Source organism: Leptonychotes weddellii, chromosome 2 (assembly GCF_054177405.1).
Source record: "Leptonychotes weddellii isolate Sample4059 chromosome 2, ASM5417740v2, whole genome shotgun sequence".
NCBI classification, from domain to species: domain Eukaryota; kingdom Metazoa; phylum Chordata; class Mammalia; order Carnivora; family Phocidae; genus Leptonychotes; species Leptonychotes weddellii.
Genome location: NC_138370.1, coordinates 50,703,606 through 50,717,704, shown reverse-complemented (window position 1 = coordinate 50,717,704; position 14,099 = coordinate 50,703,606). Strand labels below are relative to the sequence as shown.

Genomic DNA, 14,099 nt, shown 5'->3' with positions numbered 1-14,099 from the left:
GTCTGCCTTCGGCTCAGGTCATGATCCCAGGGTCCTGGGATCGAGTCCCACATCGGGCTTCCTGCTCAGTGGGAAGCTTGCTTCTCCCTCTCCCACTCCCCCTGCTTGTGTTCCTGCTCTCGCTGTCTCTCTGTCAAATAAATAAATAAAATCTTTAAAAAAAAAAAAAAGAAAGAAAGAAAACCAATACACATAGATCAGTTGCATTTCTATACACCAATAATGAGACAGAAGAAAGACAAATTAAGGAGTCAATCCCATTTACAATTGCACCACAAACAACAGGATACCTAGGAATAAATCTAAGCAAAGAGGCAAAGGATCTGTACTCAGGAAACTATAGAATACTTATGAAAAAAATTGAGGAAGACACAAAGAAATGGAAAAACATCCCCTGCTCATGGATTGGAAGAAAAAATACTGTGAAAATGTCTACGTTACCTAGAGCAATCTACACATTCATAGCAAGCCCTATCAAAATGCCATCAACTTTTTTTCAAAGAAATGGAACAAATAATCCTAAAATTTGTATGGAACCAAAAAAGACCCCAAATAGCTAGAGAAATATTGAAAAAGAAAAGCAAAGCTGGTGGCATCACAATTCCGGACTTCAAGCTGTATTACAAAGTTGTAATCATCAAGACAGTATGGTACTGGCACAAAAACAGACACATAGATCAATGGAACAGAATAGAGAACCCAGAAATGGACCCTCAACTCTATGGTCAACTAGTCTTGGACAAAGCAGGAAAGAATGTCCAGTGGAAACAAGACAGTCTCTTCAACAAATGGCGTTGGGAAAACTGAACAACATGCAGAAGAATGAAACTGGGACACTTTCTTACACCATACACAAAAGTAAATTCAAAATGGATGAAAGACCTAAATGGGAGACAGGAATCCATCAAAATCCTAGAGGAGAACACAGGCAGCAACCTCTCTGACCTCGGCCATAGTAGCTTCTTACTAAACACATTGCCAGAGGCAAGGGAAACAAAAGCAAAATGAACTATTGGGATTTCATCAAGATAAAACTTCTGCACAGCAAAGGAAATAATCAAAACAACTCCCCATGGACTGGGAGAAGATATTTGCAAATGACATAACTGATAAAGGGTTAGTATCCAAAATCTATAAAGAACTTGTCAAACTCAACACCCAAAAAACAAATAATCAAGTCAAGAAATGGGCAGAAGACATGAACAGACATTTCTGCAAAGAATCCATACAAATGGTTAACAGACACATGAAAAAATGCTCAACATCACTCAGCTTCAGGGAAATATAAATGAAAACCACAATGAGATACTAGCTCACACCTGTCAGAATGGCTAAAATTAACAACACAGGAAACAACATATATTGGCAAGGATGCAGAAAAAGGGGAAACCTCTTTCACTGTTGGTGGGAATGCAAACTGGTGCAGCCACTCTGGAAAACAGTGTGGAGGTTCCTCAAAAAGTTAAAAAATAGAGCTACCCTACAGCCTAGCAATTGCACTACTAGGTATTTACCCAAAGGATACAAAAATAGATTCAAAAGAGTATGTGCATCCTGATGTTCGTAGCAGCATTATCAACAATAGCCAAACTACGGAAACAGACCAAACGTCCATCAACTGAAGAACAGATAAAAAAGATGTGGTATATATATCCAATGGAATATTAGTCATCAAAAAGAATGGAATCTTGCCATTCACAACTACATGGGTAGAACTAGAGTGTATTATGCTAAGCAAAATAAGTCAGTCAGAGAAAGACAAATACCATACGATTTCACTCATATGTGGAATTGAAGAAACAATACAGATGAACATATGGGAGGAGGACAAAAAAAAAACGAGAGAGAGGGAAACAAACCATAAGAGACTCTTAAAGATAGAGAAAAAAACTGAGGCTTAATGAAGGGAGGTGGGTAGGGAATGGGCTAGATGGTTGATGGGTGTTAAGAAGGGCACTTGTGATGAGCACTGGGTGTTATAAGTGATGAATCACTGGATTCTCCTCCTGAAACCAATATTGCACTGCATTTTAACTAACTAGAATTTAAATAAAAATTTGAAGAAATTTTTTTAATTAAATTTAAAAAATAGAGAAACATTGACTTGATGCTTAAAAAAAGTTCAAGCTTTAACTTTTAAACATTAGCACATCCAGGTGAGCAAAGCCCCCAAGATGTGGCATAGAACGTACAGGGCTCATGGTCGGATTAACCAATACATGAGCTCTCCGTGCCACATTGAGATGATCCTTACTGAAAAAGAGCAGATTGTTCCTAAACCAGAAGAAGAGGTTGCACAGAAGAAAAAGATATCCCAGAAGAAACTGAAGAAACAAAAACAAAAACAAAAATTTATTCTGCAGAATAAATGCAAATAAAAATAAAAAGAGAAAAAAAACCTTAATAACATATTTTAGATGGCACAGTGTGTGCACATTGACATTTCCATTAAAACAACAATCTCATTTGTGGAAAAATGAAATGAATTTGTGTAACAGATGTATGTTGTGGTTGATGCATTCAAAAGGACTTAAGCTTATTTCATTAAAAAATATTCTCTCACATAATACATTGGGAATATGAAATCATTACAGTTTGAAACCATCACCACTAAAGGAAGCTACTTACTCATGTTAAAATGTCAGATAAGGAAAGCATTCTACTTTGTATAGAAAATATAATTCTTTGAACATTGACCAAACTATTAAATAAGAAAAATCACATAAATAATCCATTCAAATGTATTTGTCAAGGTAATTGTGAATTTAATTTATCCTCACATTAAAACCTTCAACTGCATAATGGAGTGCCATAATATGTGTTAATATCCATTACATGTGTATATCTTCGAAGTACCTGATCATTCAAGGTGTCATGACAGTAATCTCTTGTAAAAACTCTACACATCACTAGTCCTTTTGGCAGTGCTTTGGTAAATAAATTGCAGAGAGTTCCTACCATTTGACTAACAAGAACCTTAAATCATAAAAGACATAATCTGCTATTCAGTAATTATTGACTAGACTGCAAAAAATTGTTTAAAGTAAACCAATGTCTGGAACAATTTACGTGCAAAAAAGTGCAGTACCAATTTTATATAACTCTTTCTTAATAAAAGAATTACAGTTGACCTTTGAACAACATAGGTTTGAACTGTGCAGGTTCACTTCTATGCAGATTTTTTTCAATAAATACAGTACAATACTGTGAATGTATTATCTCTTCCTTATGATTTTCTTAATAACATTTTTTCTCCAGCTTACTTTATTATGAGAATACATTTTTTAGTAAATTTAACAAACAAAATATGTTAATGAATTGTTTATGTTATCAGTAAGGCTTCCGGTCAATGGTAGGCTATTAGCAGTTAAGGTTTGGGGGAGTCAAAACTTATATTCAGATTTTTGACTGTGACAGTGCCCCAACCCTGGGCTCAAGGGTCAACTGTACTTTGTATCTAAATGGTTCCCGCTGGTCCATTTTAAAGTTTTTCCTAATGTATAATATATCACACAATGTTTATTGATGTGACAGCTAGAAACTATAAACAAGTCTATGCCACATAAATGTGATATACATCTGTACAGGTAAAATCAGACGATTTTTTATTAAAAAATTGAGTTAGCTATCCAATGATAGATGCATTACTTAATTTCACTAAACCTCAGTTTCCCCATCTCTAAAGTGAGAGGACTGGGTCATACAATACAGATGATCCTTCGCAACATAAGCATTCTGAATCTCTTCTCTCAGTGCAACTTTAAGGTTTCTGCTAGGGAAAGAGAGAGGAAGGAACACCCTGAGTCCCTTCTGGGTGAAGAGAAAAGTTCTGATTTAGCCAAGAGCTTCTTGACTGCTTTATACAGTTGCGGGGAAGGAAGAAGCCTGCAGTCATCAGTGGCTATTCCACGGAGCATTTATCCGACCACAGCACAATTGAGAATAGCTTCCTCTCCCTCTCCCTCCTTCTCTCTCGTGAACTTGTCCATGCTCTCTCTCTCTTTTTTTTTTTTTTAATATTTTATTTATTTGAGAAAGAGCGGGAGAGAGCATGAGCAGGGACGGGGGAGAGGGAGAAGTAGGCTCCCAGTTGAGCAGGCACCATCCCAGGACCCTGAGATCATGTCCTGAGCTGAAGGCAGACACTTAACCAACTGAGCCACTCAAAAGTGTCAAATCCTGTCTTTTAATAACTGCTGGACCTAGAGAGTTTTAAGCAATAAAATGAATAAAAATCAAGTGTGAACAGTACCAATTATTGATCATTGTTTACATCCAGACAATATATTAGATGCTTTACATACATCATTTCACTTAATGCTTAGAACAGTAGCAGTTAAGGTGGGCTCTTAAGTTAAAGGAGTAATACCCGCTTTTGCAAATAAAAATACAGAAGACCCAGTTTGGGATAAATATTATTGCATGACACAAACTTATATTTTAAAAATTAATTGTTTATCTGAACTTCAAATTTAACTTGCCTGTGCTTGATTTAGGAAGTTGGAAAGTTACATCTCCAACCCTATTTTCTTTATACGTATAATGAGGATACTATTAAGTCTCACCTCATGTGGCTATTATACGATTTAAGCAAATTAATCCACATAAAATGATACCATAATGGCAGAAGTTATTATTAATTATAAGGATTAATATAGAGTATGGGCTGAACTGATGTTTTTTAAGAAGAGGGTCTTTCCATGTTTTACTCTTTTAATATTTACTTCCCCGTGACCATAATTAAGAGATAAATGTCTTTCATCTTCCCTCCAATCAAAAATGTTCATTTTCTGGCCCTAATTCACAACATGGTTGTGCCCCAATTTGCCGATTATTTAATTTGTGCATATTCCTTGGATAAAGAGTATTATATTAAAATCCTTGCTCTTCCACTGACATTTGGGTATAATTTGTTTTCCTGGAAACTTGATTTCTTACATGTAATATCAGGGTATTGGAACCTACCTCAAAGAATTGTGAGAAATAAATAAGAATTTATACATATATAATATATTAATATAATATATATTATTTTATATTATAATAAATGATAATTTATAAAAATAAATCATATTTAATAAAACTCTTTATAATTTACATATAAATTATTATGATGATTCCATAAATGTGTAAAGATTATATAAATATATATATGGTTATGGTTACTGCATTTTGTTGCAGTTAGTTCAGCATGTGCCTGAGTCCCTTGAGATACTGATTATTAACCACCTTCAGAGCACAGCAAGTGCTATTCTCTTCAGAAGCCCCGTGGGTACTTAACAAGATACTTAGCTCATGATTGATCTTGAAGAACTGTTTCCTGAATTTAAATTCAAACTGAATCCATCCACCAAGACCTATCACATACACAAATAGTCATGATGTTATTACTGGATTAAACAAGAGAAAATCTTATTCTTTAGACATCAAAAAGTTTCCCAAAGTCATACAGGACAGAAGAGTAAGAATTATGTGGCCAGTACCAATTCTTTTGACCTTTTATTTCAAAAACATTTCTAAAATTAACATACTTATATACCTGGTTTTGAACAGTATTCTATCTATAATTTGAAGCAGGCATCTAATCCTACTATTTCTGCAGTAAATTTTGTAGCTTTAACAAAGCATGTTTGGAGAAAATCTTCTAGTCTTTTTATTCCAGAACTATGATTTTCTTTAATTTCCTTTTCAATACACAGGGACAAATTATTCCATCTTTCTTCTTCTCTTTTCTCTAGTTTAGCTGTCTCCTTTGATTTTCTTCAATAAGTCCTTCTGCATTTGCCTTCTAAGAGACAAAGAAATAGAACAAAAATTGACAATAAAACAAATGTTTTTAGGATAATACATTTGATATTTTTGAAAGAAATCTTGAAAATCTCAGGCCATTAGTTTACCATTTAGGACATTCAAATAGCACATCAAATTGGATCTTGAAGTTCCTAAATAAAGTGCAAATGTCTATACTTTATACAAGTATGATAATCTGTCATTCCCTTGTCTGTCTCTTCAGCTATTATTTCCTTAATCCCTTATGCTGAAAATCAGTGTTCTGGCATTCCAAGTCTGTGCGGTTGAGTTTAAGAAAAAGTCTATTTCAAACTAATATTCAATTGAGATAGATATCATTTATAAGACTAGACAAATTGTGGTATAATCACAAAAACTGCCCAGGCCTGTTGCATGCTGCACTTCATAGAAGAAGAAATAAAGCCTTTGCCCAGTGATTCCCAGAAGAAATCTAATCAGTCTGAATGGGGTACAGTAGAAGCAGTTGTATGGTCTAATATCTTAATATCTAGATTACCATATGCAATAGAGAATGCTGCCATAGACAATCTGTGACAAACTTTTCTTTCCAGAACTCAGGGCATGTCCTTCTTCAGATCTCCTTCACCCTCTACCTCCTCTATATGGAAACAATAGGATCAAGGACTCCTGAGTACCAATGAAGTAATGTTAGCTCCTGAGGAGGAGCACATACCTAACCAGGGGTAAAAGGATATCTTTGGAGAGTGTGGTAGCACCCAGAAACATGATCTTCCTTAAGCACAAAAGAGAATGGAGACTAAGGAAATATTTTCATCCTATACGACAAGGAATATTATTTTTTAAATATGTGTAGCTGCAAGGGTGCCTGGGTGGCTCGGTCGTTAAGCGTCTGCCTTCGGCTCAGGTCATGATCCCGGGGTCCTGGGATCAAGCCCCGCATCGGGCTCCCTGCTCCGCAGGGAGCCTGCTTCTCCCTCTCCCACTCCCCCTGCTTGTGTTCCCTCTCTCGCTGTGTCTCTCTCTGTCAAATAAATAAATAAAAATCTTTAAAAAATATATATGTGTAGCTGCAAGCAATGAATAAGCAAAAAGAAAATACTATAGCGATAGTAGATAAAGGACATGGAAGAAAAATTAATAAGGAAGAGACACAAAAGAACTCCAAATTTTGAAAAGATACTCATGTCACTGGTGTTCAAAGAATTGAGATTAAAATCCCTGAGAAGATTCCAGGAAGAAAAAACAGGGACTCTCATATACTCGTGTTGCTAATTATAGCTGAATGGTCAAAAGGGCAGGTTCTCGAGTCCAACCTGGGTCAGTGACTCACTGTGTAACTTAGCACAGTGTTTTTCACATAAGAGTTTGATAAATTGATAACACTATTATTATTACATGTATTAGTATTAAAATAAGCATAAAAATTGTTACAGTTTTTTAAATAAGAATGTATCAGTATATATGAGAAATCTTAAAATTTTTCATAGTCTTTGATCCAGCAATTACTTCTTTAAGTAATTAGAAACAGGTAGAAAGATTCATAGCACAGGCTATCACAGTAATGAAAATATAATAAACAATAATATAAATAAATACATTATAGAAAATAATGCAAATACTAAAAGGAAAATTTTATTTCTAGCTCATTGAAACAGAAGGCTCTCCAAAATACATTGTGTAAGGGAGAAAATAATAAAACCACATGTACATTTTAAAATTTTGTGTATATTTATAAATATGTACAGATTGAAATATTTGGAAGGACAGTCACCCGAGAGTTGATAGATGTAACTTTGAGGGGGTTAAAATTTTAATGATTTCTCACTCTTTTGATACTTTTCCAGATAACCTAAATTTACTAGATGTGTTTGGCCTGTATAATCATTTTTTTTAAAGCTATTTAAAATTTGGGAGACAATGTGCTATTATGGAAGTATAGTTAATAACACAGAAAAATGTCCATTATATGTTGATAGGTGGGGAAATATGTTAAAAATATAGAAAGGGGTTTTTCTTGTAAATAAATACACTACATGAACAAAAATGACTGAAAGGTTATATGTCAAAATGATAATAGTGGTTATCTGTGAGATAACTTTTTTTTTCTTATCTATTTTTCCATATTTCAAAAGGAAATAAGCAAATAATAGCATGGCCATATTACAAAGTATACAGTTACAAAATTGTGTTTCAAAAAATTTTTAAAAATATGAAAGGGAAAATGACTACAAAGAAATGCACATGCGAACAGCACTTAACTCTGTATGAAGATCTTATTAGGATGATTTTCTTCATTACATGTTTCTTCATTTTACAATTATTCCAAAAGGAGAATAAATTATTTTATCTTTTGTAATTCATGGTTAGTATTTAGAGTATACTTGATTTGCAGCTATTTCTTTTTTTTAGAAAAATGAGTTTTTTCTTCTCTAATAACACAAGATTATCAATCTGTACAATGCTGGATATTGTTAATGAGGATCTCACATGGAAAGAGTAGAGCCTTAGGACCCCCACATGACAAAGTCCTACTAGTCAAGAATGTACTTGGTATTTTCTTTCCTTCTGCACAGAAGAATTTTCTGGAGGTGACAGAGATATTTCTCTTAAAATCCTTACTGATTTGTTACATCCTACCAAAGTTTCCAAAGATGTGATAAAAATTATGTAATTTCTGTATTTCTCTTCTTTCTTTGGCATGTTTGGATTTAGCAGTAGGAAATAAATTATTAAAATATGCTGACAATGTTATTTATGAGTCTCATTAATGAAAAAGACTTTGACAGATACCCTTACAACTCACATTAAACTAATGATAAACATGTTAGAGATGGAGATATGGGAACTCAAATTATTTGAGCCATATTTAAATATCTTGGAGGGATCTAAATCAGCATCTGGTATTTGCATTTTCACTTTATTACAATGTACTAGGCATTATGGGTATATCCCATAGAATAAGTTGATGGTGAGCTTATGCCCTTCTTTTCTTCTGGGCCATCAAAACCACAGGGGAAAACACCAGCTCTTTGGCATTATTGTCCAATAGCACAAGCTCAAGAACAAAGCATGCGAACACTCCATAAGAGCATTGGATTTGGAAACAGAGTCTCCGAGAACTACCCCAGAATTAAGTCAGAAATAACTGGCTAAAACCATTTAATCAAATTCCAGGTGATATCACAGAGTAGACTTGAAAACAAGATATTATCAATTTTCAGACTACTCTTAGTCTGCAGCAGTACTACATACAACTAAAAGGAGTGTATCCTTTTTCCATACTGAAGCCAAAGGAAATCTTCTAAAATGTAAACCTGATCATGTCTCTTATGTGGTTTGAACATTTCAATGCCTTCCTGTGGCTCTTCTATTATTCAATATCTCCATTAAGGCTTACAGAAGTCTGCGTGATCCAGACTCATCTCACATCACTCTCTGTACTCCGAGCTCATTAGCCACTTCCTGTCATGGCGTCCCTCTACTGACTACATCCTCCCTCGCCCCCACTACCACACACCCAGCTAATCACCTTCATCTTTCAGATTTGGCTTGAAAATTCCCCAATCCTTGTAGCCTACCCTCTTCATACCCTTTACCTAGTTGTAGTATTCGTAGTTTTAAAGAAGTATCTCTGTAATGGTTTGTCCAATATCTGCCTTGCTAGACTGTGAAGCATTACAAGAGCAGAAATATCTTTCACGTTCCCTGTTGTATTCCCAGAACCTGACACAAAGCTGTGCACATAGTAGGTCTCAATTCATAGGATAGATGTTGAATGAATGTGTCAGAGATCTGCAGTACCAATCTGGCTGCCACTTTCCAAGCTATAAGAAATCCTAATTGTGTGCAACTGATTTTTAATTTTTCCTACACTGATTTTCTTGTACCAATTTGAAATCCAAGAAGAGAACAAGATTACAAAACTATACTGGCCCGTGATATCTTATTGCCCAAATAATTATTAGGTTATTTGAACATTTAAACCTTATTTCACTTAATAAATACAATTACCAAACAATATTTTAGAGCAAATAACTAATGTAGTTAGTAATTTTGGAAACAATGACCATATAACCTGATTAATGAAGGCATTGGGCCTTACAAGATAATACAACAGGAATTTTTGGGCGCCTGGGTGGCTCAGTTGGTTAAGCGACTGCCTTCGGCTCAGGTCATGATCCTGGAGTCCCTGGATCGAGTCCCGCATCGGGCTCCCTGCTCGGCAGGGAGTCTGCTTCTCCCTCTGACTCTCCCCCCTCTCATGTGCTCTCTCTCATTCTCTCTCTCTCAAATAAATAAAATAAAATAAAAATCTTTAAAAAAAAATACAACAGGAATTTTTAACAAAGAGGAACAAAGACTAAAGAAACTTTAATAATAATATGTAAATATGTTGTTGCAACCTAAGAAAAATAAAAAGCTAAAGATCCTGTCTAGACAAAACAGCTTTTTACCCCAATAGATCAATTGAAATATCATTTTTCATACTATAGAAACTAGCTTCTTTCCAGTTCTGCTGCAAAAGGTTGGGAGTTTGTATGGTGGCAGAGAGAGTAAAGAGGAGTATAAATTCATTCATCTCAGATGAGTCTTTTATTTTTCTGATATGTATGATATAATTCTTTAATAAATAAGAATGTTGAAAATGTTTACTAGATATTAGTTATATTTACCATTACTGTTGCACCCAGTCCTTTCAAAATCATCACTGAGGGGTCTAAAAGAATGCCAGTGTGTGAGTTCATCACATTCTCCTCTCTTTTTTTTTTTTTTTTTTTACATTTTAGCAGTTTCTTTTTTAAAGATTTTTATTTATTCATTTGAGACACAGAGATACAGAGAGAGAGAGAGAGAAAGCATGAGCAGGGAGAGAGGCAGAGGGAGAAGCAGGCTCCTCGCTGAGCCAGGAGCCCGATGTGGGGCTCTGTCCCAGGACTCTGGGATCATGACCTGAGCCGAAGGCAGATGCTTAACCATCTGAGCCACCCAGGCGCCCCTACATTCTCTCCTCTTAAAAAGAGATAAAATAGCTGGATCATCACTGGGGGAAAAAAAAAATGAAAGGCATACAGTATAATATGCATGATTTTGTTTTATTTTCTACTTTAAAAAGTTCTAGCCATGAACTTATTTAATGGGTCTCCATCTTTAATTTTATAACTATGAATAAGCAAAATAGGTTTTAAAAAACTTAATGTATTTCTTGAAGAAATAGTTAAGAAGGGGGCAGGAATTCTGTAGAATTGTCTCTATGGTGATAAAAAGAACATGTTAAGAATTTATTTGTATGTGGGATTGAATTAAGTACCAAATAATGTTGAAGGAGATATGGCCTCACTGATAAAACATGATATTTCTGAAATGGAAAGACCCTTCTGGATTATTTTAGCTTGTTTATTTGTGGGGGTATGTGTGAATTTGTAAAATATTTCAAACATGGAGAAAAGATTAGAGAAAAAAGACACCTGTGGGCGCCTGGGTGGCTCAGTTGGTTAAGCGACTGCCTTCGGCTCAGGTCATGATCCTGGAGTCCCTGGATCGAGTCCCGCATCGGGCTCCCCGCTCGGCAGGGAGCCTGCTTCTCCCTCTGACCCTCCCCCTCTCATGTGCTCTCTGTCTCTCTCATTCTCTCTGTCTCAAATAAATAAATAAAATCTTTAAAAAAAAAAAAAAAAGAAAAAAGACACCTGTGAACGTATTATTCATTCCTTCCAAACTATTCGCTGAATGCCTGCTATGTGCCAGGTAGTCTTCCAGATTCTGAGACTACATCAGTGAATAACACAGACTTTAAAAAGTCAAAAAAAATCTCTATGAGTTTATATACTAACAGAAGTCAACAGAAAATAAAGAAATATAAAGACAGAATATATACTATGCCAGATGATTAAAAAAAGCATGAAGGAAAAAAATAAAGCAGGGAGACAGAATAGTGAGTTCTGGGAGGCAGAGATGGTGTGATTCTAAGCAAGATGGTCAGGAAAAGCCTTGCTGAGAAGGTATTTGAGCAATGGGTTAAAGGTTGTTTGAGTCAGAAAAATTTGACCAAATAGAACAGCAAGAAGGTTGAGAGGTGGGAGAGCAACTGTTGCTTTCAAGAAACACAGTGGCCAAGACATGGAAACAACTTAGATGTCCATCAATAGATGAATGAATAAAGAAAATGTGGTGCACATACACAGAATATTACTCAGTCATAAAAAAGAAGGAAATCCTGCTATTTATGACAACATAGTTAGACCTTGAGGGTATTATGCTAAGTGAAAAGAGCCAGACCAAGAAAAAAAAAAAAAAACCTAAACAAAAAGCAAGCTTATAGAAACAGAGTAGTTTGGTGGTTGCCAGGGGCTAAGGGATGGAGAAAATGGAAAGATGTTGGTCAAAGGATACAAACTTCCAGTTTTAAGATGAATAAGTCCTGAAGATCTAATATATGTCATGCTAAGTACAGTTAACAATACTGTTTTATATACTTGAAAGTTGCTAAAAGTGTAGGTCTTTTTTTTTTAAGATTTTATTTATTTGAGAGAGAGAGAATGAGAGAGAGAGAGAGCATGGGGGGGGAGGGTCAGAGGGAGAAGCAGAGTCCCCACTGAGCAGGGAGCCCGATGAGGGACTTAATCCGGGGACTCCCAGAATAATGACCTAAGCCAAAGGCAGCCGCTCAACCAACTGAGCCACCCAGGCACCCCAAGAGAGTAGGTCTTAAATGTTCTTACAACAAAAGGCAATTATGTAAGGTGATGGATGTGTTAATCTAACCTAATTATAGTGACCATTTTGCAATATATACATGTATCACAACATCATACTTTATACCTAAAACTTACACAATGTTATATGTCAATTATATCTTAAGAAGCCGGGCGGGGGGATGGGGTGAGTAGGAGGGGTTGTGAGTAGAAACAGAAAGGAGGCCAACATGGACAGGGCCAGAGACCTTGGGAGAGATTAGTAGGAAATTAGGTCAAAGAGATAAGAAAGAGGGACTCCTGGGTGGCTCAGTCGGTTAAGCGTCTACCTTTGGATCAGGTCATGATCCTCGGGTCCTGAGATCGAGTCCCACATGAGGCTCCTTGCGCAGCAGGGAACCTGCTTCTCCCTCTGCCTACCACTCCCCCCTGCTTGTGCTCGCTCTCTCTCTCTGACAAATAAGTAAAATCTTTAAAAAAAAAGAAGTGAGGGAGTAGTTTTTGGAGGATAGAGAGCAGTAGATCCCAATAGTCCTTTTAATCTGAGTGAGTTGAAACTCCTTGGAAGGCTTTGAGCAAAGGAGAGAAATAATCTGATTTTCCCCCCATAACATCACTCTGGCTGCTGTGTTGAGAGCATAGTGAAAGAGGCAAAGGCAGAAGCAAGAGACCAGTAAGGGGCTATTGCAATAATCAGGAGATGATGGTAGATTGTATAGGATATGCAGGATAGGCAGAAGCAAGAAAAGGAAATACTCTCCATGGATTTTGAAGGAGGAGAAATGAGGTTGACTGATAGACTGGATGGGATATGAGAAATACAAAAAGAAGTCAAGGATGATTCCAAGAATTCCAGCCTGAGAAACTGGAAAAAAAGAGAAGGTGGAGATAGAAAACACTGAGGGAAGACCAGGTTCCCATGAGATCAGGAGTTGGCATTTCCACAGAGTTTGGGATGTCTATGAGACATCCAATTAGAATCAGGAGTTTAGAGACTTGAATCAAGGTACAATTTTGGGAATTTATAGCAAAAATGCTGGAGATATGAATTCAAGATTTGCTGATATTATAGCAAAAAAAAAAAATGGTATTTAAAACCATGACACTAGGTGACCAAAGGAATGATCACTTACTTAGTCAAATGTTAATGGTTTTCTAGGTTGGCTTCAGATCTTATTTGTTTTAAAAAAAAAAAAAGCATTGCAGATATATTTTAAACCTCCTTGTTACCTCTGAGAAACCCTTCATCTCTCTCCCAAAAGTAAGTGCTACCTTGTATTCATCATGCCCAGGCATATTTACATACCATTGCTAAACAGACTGCACATAAATTAAATCATAACAGGTATATCATTCTCTAACTTTCTGTGTTGCATTAACAATATGCTTTTGAGGGGCGCCTGGGTGGCTCAGTTGTTGGGCGTCTGCCTTCGGCTCAGGTCATGATCCCAGGGTCCTGGGATCGAGACCCGCATCGGGCTTCCTGCTCTGCGGGAAGCCTGCTTCTCCCTCTCCCACTCCCCCTGCTTGTGTTGTCTTTCTCTCTGTCAAATAAAATCTTTAAAAAACAACAACAACAATAATACGCTTTTGAGATTCATGCATGTTGATATGTGTGTGTTTGTGTGCAGTTAT

The 14,099-nt window shown here is 36.0% G+C and overlaps 2 long non-coding RNA genes across 2 annotated transcripts; both read right to left on the bottom strand.

The window, feature by feature from the left end:
- Window positions 1-2,462: 2,462 nt before the first annotated feature.
- On the bottom strand, window positions 2,463-7,247 carry LOC145719596 (uncharacterized). Its single transcript, XR_014142492.1, has 2 exons — window positions 5,540-7,247; window positions 2,463-5,357 (listed from the first exon to the last, which is right to left on the bottom strand). It is a non-coding gene; the product is annotated as an uncharacterized LOC145719596 (long non-coding RNA).
- Window positions 7,248-8,771: 1,524 nt separating this feature from the next.
- Window positions 8,772-13,616, bottom strand: LOC145719593 (uncharacterized). Its single transcript, XR_014142489.1, has 2 exons — window positions 11,460-13,616; window positions 8,772-11,237 (listed from the first exon to the last, which is right to left on the bottom strand). It is a non-coding gene; the product is annotated as an uncharacterized LOC145719593 (long non-coding RNA).
- Between the last annotated feature and the right edge of the window lie 483 nt (window positions 13,617-14,099).